General features: G+C 24.0%; 1 pseudogene; it reads left to right on the forward strand.

The window, feature by feature from the left end:
* Window positions 1–1,031, forward strand: LOC133035064 (germin-like protein subfamily 1 member 17; annotated as a pseudogene).
* The last annotated feature ends 6,641 nt before the right edge of the window (window positions 1,032–7,672 follow it).

Below are 7,672 nucleotides of genomic sequence, written 5' to 3' on the forward strand. Positions count from 1 at the left end.
AGAAAGCAAAACTTGATATATAGATTTATAACATAGCATTTATAGTTGCAAATTGATCAACAAGTACTCCAACATGAAAGGTATTCATTTTCTTCTTTCACTTACTGTGTTGGCTTTGGCAGCCTTCATAGCCTCTCGCCCGACCCAAGCCCTCTCCAAGATTTTTGCGTGGCTGTAGATGAACCCCACAAAGCTTGTATGTATACATTTCTTTCATTACTAACTTATCATAACATTTTTCTCTATCGTTATTCTATTCTATAACTAGCTACTGATAGTGATAAGATATACTAACAAAATATTCTTTCTTTCCAAGTAGTATTTGTGAATGGAAAATTCTGCAAGGATCCCAAGCTTGCTAAGGCTGAGGATTTTTTCTTTTCTGGGCTCAATGTTCCAAGAGACACACACAACCCAGTTGGATCTAATGTGACCCAATTGAATGTGGACAAAATTCCAGGACTCAACACACTCGGAATATCATTGGCTCGTATTGATTATGCACCATACGGCCAAAATCCACCTCACACACATCCTCGTGGCTCTGAAATCCTAGTTGTTGCTAAGGGAACCCTCTACGTGGGCTTCGTATCGTCGAACCAAGACGGAAACCGGTTGTTTACCAAGGTTTTGAAAGAGGGAGATGTGTTTGTATTCCCAATTGGTTTAATTCACTTTCAATTCAATCCAACACATGCTCCAGCTGTTGCCTTTGCTGGTCTCAGTAGCCAAAATGCAGGAACTATCACCATTGCAAATTCAGTATTTGGATCAAATCCTGCTATTAACCCTCATGTCCTTGCTAAGGCTTTTCAAGTTGACAAGAATGTCATTGACCAACTCCAGAAGCAGTTCTGGTATGGCAATGACAATTAAACATGGTTCAGAAGAAGAAAGTCTATGAATTGAATAATCTTTTTTTATATACAATATATGTTCGTTTTCTATTATCCAATAAGTACCAAATAGTTTGGTCATGATTGAATTTGTACCTCATTGATATTTTTAAATAAAATCCATTTAATATAATAATTTTTAATTCTTGATAATAAACTATATTACTTATATATACACAGACATAAATTGATGAATCAATCATTTTGCGTCATTTAAATCAATGAGCAAAAGTTATTAGATTCATAATAATATAAAACAATATATAAATTATCATGCTTACATATTTATTATTTATCATTTAAGTCTCTTACAATTATTTCAATAATTATATATTCAATTTAATAAATATATTAATTACATCAGTACTTAAGCTAATATGTTCTTTAAAATGTTTACTTTGAAAAATAAAATATTTACACTGTTCCTCAACTATATATAGATTTTAGTAAGTTAGTCATTAAGCTTTTTTGTTTTTTATCAAATTGATTTTTAAATATATAAATTTTGTTCAGTTAATCCAGGAATTTTATCTTTCTTTTTTGTAAATTGATCTTTAAACTTTTTTTTTACATTAAGTCCTCATTGCTATATAATAGTTATTTTGTTGATTTACATTTATTTATTTTATTTTTGTTAGTTTATTTTTTATGTGAATTTCAAATATTTTATGATTTTATGTGAACATAATTTGAAAAATTAATGCATGATTTTTATTTAGTTATCTACTTTAATCATTATTGTCAAATATTTAAAATATTTTATTTATAAATATATATTTAGAATATACAAAAAAAAAAAATTGAATGAGATTGCACAAATGCTTTTGAAAAAGTACATAAATAAATATTTTTTTTGATTCACAAACTAATTAAATAAATGATATATTTTTAAGATTATTTTTTTATTTATGCTCACTAGAAAACAACCAGCAGATGTTTTCAAATTATAATCTAATTTTTTATATAATTTTGTATAAAAAATTAGGTGTGTATAAACAGACCGATCCAACTCGTATTAACCGAATCCCGTTATTATAATAGAAGTCAGACACAACTTGTATAACATGATGTGATGCTTGACCCCTCGAATTGTTATAAAAATTGATAAATTTATAGAAAACTATCATATGATTTCAAAACCGTTCTCATTACCGTATCTCACTTGTACTCAACATTACATTCAAGGGTACGTGTTGCAATTATCATATCTCAAGTGTATAACATGATGTTAGGCTTAACCCTAATATGTTTGTTGTATATATAAAACAAATCAATCAATGAGTCAACTACTCACTTTTATAATTAAGTGACACTACAAAAATTTTTACTTTTAGTCACAACAAAACTTGTAACTAAAAGTAAAAAAGTTGTGATTACTTTTATATGCTGTGACTAAAAGGTCCGTGGCTAAATTGTTAGTCACAAAAATACAATTTGTTGTGACTAAATACATTTTTAATCACAATATTTGTTGTAACTAAAACTAAATTAGTCATAACTTGTATTTCAATATTATTTTTAGTTACAAGTAACATTTTATTGTGACTAAAAGTCACATTCAGTCACAAAAAAATGATATTGTGACCAAAAAATTATCACTAAATATAGCAGTTTTTTGTAGCGTGAATGTGCACAATTTTTTTTTTTTTTTATAAAAGAATTATGTCAATTAAAATTTATTAATTAACAATAAAAAAATAGATAGAATTGTATCTAATTCTCATACAAAATAAAAATCTATATAAAAAAAGGTAATTGATAAATCTAAAAAACATATGACTCAAAACCGCTAATAATAATAATAATAATAATAATAATAATAATAATAATAAAATAAAATGTGATAGTATATTTAGTGTGTTTTTTTTAAAGAAAATTATTGAAATAATATAAAATTATTAATTTGTAGGTTTATGTTATAATAAAATATTAAATATAAGAGAATTAAGCAGAGAAGAGAAAAATAAATTACTAAAATAATAGTAAAATATCAATGTGTAAATTTATGTTCTAATAAAATATTAAAAATGAAAGGATTAAGCTGAGAAGAGAAAAATAATTTTAAAAAAAATTTAGGTGCTATATCACTGCTTCATATTTTATAATATAATAGTATATTTACATTTTTATAATATACAAAAGTACTTGTAAAACAAAATAAATTATACAACATTAGAAACATTTTTTTATAATTTAAAAGAAAATTAAATCAATATATATTCTTTTTATAAAATAATTAAAAAATTAAACATGACACTAAAGATAATTAACTAATGAATGAAAAATAAATATATAAAAAAAATTATTTAACCGTGGAAACTTAATATTGTCAACCACAACGAATTAAGAACTTAGAAATCAATTTAGTAAAAAAGAAATCTTGGCCAAAAATTTGTCAAAACTTATATGATTAGAGACCAATGGTCAAATTAAAAAAAAAATTACCAACAATACAATTAAAAAAATAGAACTCTTAAATCTTCGCCAACACATGAAACTAATGGAGTTGCTTGTCAGATCCTATCGCTAATATTTAAATATGATTAAGGAAAAAAAAAAACCTAACCAGCAATATTGCCAAGCAATGACAACAAATTTTGCCTTCTTTGGCAAAAAAGCTAGGTGAGAATTTATGTAGGAGTAGGCTTATCTATTTTAATAGACAATGTTGTGAATTCTTCTATTAGTGATACTCTTATATACCAAGGTTTTAGAAGAAGCTCTTTATTGTTGTCAATTGTTTTTCAAGTTTTTTCATTATATCTATCATAAAAGTTAATTTGTTCATTTTTTTGGTTGTTTCAAACAAAATTCATCAATATATATTTATATATATAAGACTTAATATGTTTGGGTATACTCTTAATGGGTATTACCTATCAATGGGTATTCTATTATTAGTCATTGGATCAAATCTAATGGTTGATATTTATAACTATTAATTAAATTTTTAAATTTAATATCTCTTATTTTAACCTATTACCTGATGACATGGAGGTTATTTTTCATCAATTCTTTCTATTTTCTCCGCATTTCATATATATATATATATATATATATATATATAGAAAATTATATTTACACACCATAAAATAATAATGGGTGCTTACATTTACACCCTAATAAATTATAAGTACACCCCTTTTTATTTAGATATTATTTTTGATAAGCACACCCCTTTTTATTTACTAAATTAGGCTTCTCTTAAAAAAAAAAAGAAAAGAAAAGAAATTCACTCCATACAATAAATATTCAAGCTACTTCCATTTGGATTTTTTTTCTCAGTTCTGAATTTTATTATCTCTTCTTCATGATTTTCATTCTTTTAAATAATCATTACTTTTTAGATATCAAATATACATACTTACATTATACATTTTTCTTTTTGTAATTATAATTAACAATCAATCATTTTTTTTATATACATAACAATAAATAAAAATTCTATGATAAAAAAAAATGAAGTAAAATTTCATATATGAATATATTAGTATATTATATATAAGTGAGATTCATACAAAAATAAATACAAAAAATCTAGAGATTATAAATTTAATAAAATAATTAAATATTTTTTATGTTTACATTAAATTTTCTTTATTGATAAAACCTTAATTATTTTCCTCTATTAATGATTCTTTTTTGAAGACTTGAAGGAGATAATTTTAGTTGTATAAGCAAATGAGGTGTAATTATTAAAATAAAAGTTAAAATAGACTCATCATTTAAAATTGTATATTTTGGTAATTTTGTACAAAGATAAAAATTTAATTAAGATTTTTATTTAAATTGGGGTGTATTTATAATTTATTGGGGTGCAAATATAATTTCCCAATAATAATAATTACACCCCAATAATATATTTACATATTTAACCTTTAGTAAAATAACCAAAATAATTATTTTTACTCAACTACTAAAAAAATTGATTTGATTGTTACAAATTTTTTTTAAGAAAAAAAATTATTAGTTAGAAACTTTAAAACTATAAAATCGTTCATCAATAGATAATTTTAAAATTTCATAGTAATTATCAAATATAAAAAAATACCTTTGAAAAATTGTTTTATCGATTTTTATTATTTATGTTTATGTTCACATTATGCTTAAATTTGCATAAATTTAATGATTCATAATATATAATATGTTGGATATTGTTACTAGATCTTTATCCATTTGTCATTTTTTTTCTTTTTAATTTTTTTTTATAACACAATATATGTAATGCATCATTTTTTATAAAATAACTAAATGCAGAGAAGTAAATCGTGGAAATTCTTCTTACTCTTTGAGAGCTTTTTTTTCTTAAAAAAAAACTTTAAAGTAGATTTTGAGGTGTACTAAATAATACCCTTTTGTAAATAAAGTGGGGTGTGGTTATAAAAGTTAATATTTAATGGGGTAAATTTAGTAATGGAGTGTAGTTATAATTTTAGAGGGTGTAAATATAATCTCCCAATATAATATTAAAGAGAGTTCTATTTGCACCCCATAAAATGATAAATATACCCCGTTATTACAAATATAAACTTAGATAATTTTAGAAATTACTTTAAATAATTTTTTTAAAAAAAATTTCCTCACACTATTTTATGTTAATTTCAATATTTATTTTGATTTCATTTCAATAATTTTTTCTAACTCATGTTTATATATATATATATATATTTATTTATTTTCTAAGAAAATTTTATATAATTTTTTACTTTAATTATTTTGTCATAATATTTAAAATATAATTCATTTTTATTTGATAGGTATATTTTTAAGAATATGAATTGAAAAAAAAAAATTAAAAAAACTTAATACAATTAAAAATATAAATTTTATATAAAATAAAAATTATTAAAATGAGGTGTCTTTAGAAATTTTTGGGGTGTAAATTTTTGGGGTAATTTAAATATTAATATTAAAAATTTCTATTGTTGGTGTAAGGATAAAGTATTAATTTAAATAAAATAATTAAGTTTCTAAAAATAATTTTTAATTCTTTAATACTATTGGTTAGAATTATTATTTCCTATTATTAAATTAAAAAAAATATTTTTTTAAAAAATACTTATTGGTAACCTACTATAGGAAGTCAACATATTATCACATCATCATTTTTTTTAATACCCATCAATGGGTGTTACCCATTGAGAAGTGTTCCTAATATGTTTATAATGAGTATATGTATAATAATAGTTTATGTTTAGGTGCATTAGATTATTTTTTATTATTTAATAATATTTTTGAAATACATACACCTTTACAAATCAATTAAATATTAATATTCTCACTCCTCTCTCCTCTTTATCTATCTATACCTTTTTTTTTTCATCTTCTCCATTTATTTTTTATTCAGGTTTCTTCTTCTTTCTCCTCTTTATCTTTCTTTTCATCTCCTCTCATGATTTTTTTTTTCAAATGAAATGTAAATCCAACACAACTTTAGTTAAAAATTTAATTTCTACTCTCAAAAGAATTTGCCACCCAATTTAATTAATCACAAATTGATAATTAAAATGAAAAAATTAATGCCTAAAAAAAGCTAAAATAATTGAATTTATATTGAAGAAATAATGAAATTGTAGAGACACCACTACATCAAAACATTTTGAAGGAGTAGTGTTCAGATTCTCTTCATGAGTGTCATCTCCACCTTTAAAGCTATAGACAAAACTGTCAAAGACTACCATAAAAGGCATAAAATTTGTGAATTTGAGTCCAACAAAGATAAAATGATTGTGAATAATAGTATAAAACATATCTTTGTTCTAGTCTAAATGATTTTGATTGTCATTGGCCACTACTAATATGCTATGTAAATTCTAACAATTACGCACTAATCTTATGCAAATTTGTTAGATTTTTTTTTTCTCTCTAAACTTTTAAAAATGTTCTTCAATATTCTGGCTTTTTTTTTCAACTGTGGTGACATCTGCAAATGATAATTTTTATTTGTTCTTCAACTTTTGTTTAATTCACTTCAACAAGCTCTTTTTCTTTTTCTAGAGAAAGATTCTCAAAAAAGTAAAAGAGAGAGGCTTCTATTGAGATTAAAGAATTTTTTTCTCTTTATAGAAGCTATTTTCACTAGAACCCAAAAGAAACAAGAGGATAGGTTTATTTTTTACAATAACCAATAAGAAGTTTCATTTTTTGATGTCAGTAAGTTTACCTTTTTAGAAAAAATAATTGAAAAAGAAAATATAATTTGCTGCATAAAACTGCATATTATATAATGTGGACTTTCAAAAATTATATAAATGAATTAATGGTTAAGAAAATGTCTCTATAGTATAGAGACAAAACCAATGTCACTATTATAGAATTATTCTATAAAATATATCCTCATATTAGTACTATTAGTGTCATCAAGGAAGAGAGATTCTATGCATGTTCGGGTCAACAAGTTAATAAACTCAAAACTTCAATCGTTTTTAGTAAGAATACTTCCAATGAAATGAAAAGAGATATCAACGAAGCTTTGGGGATCGGCACACCTGAGGAGAACGTCAAGTATTTGGGTCTTCCCCTATTTAGATCAAGATATAAGGACGCATACTTCAATTTTATCCTGGATAACCTCACTTCGAAGTTACAAAGGCGGAAAGCAAAAACCTGTCAAAGGCGGGTCGTGCTACTCTCATAAAATTTTTGGTCTTGTCTCTGCCTTTATATGCTATGTAAACTACCAAGCTCTCCAATTTCCTTGCTACCAAAGTTGATGGTTTGGTGCGTGATATTTGGTGGGGATTCAAAAAAGGTAACCATGGGTTGCATCTAAAGCT

This window comes from Cannabis sativa, chromosome 2, assembly GCF_029168945.1.
Source record: "Cannabis sativa cultivar Pink pepper isolate KNU-18-1 chromosome 2, ASM2916894v1, whole genome shotgun sequence".
Classification (NCBI taxonomy): Eukaryota; Viridiplantae; Streptophyta; class Magnoliopsida; order Rosales; family Cannabaceae; genus Cannabis; species Cannabis sativa.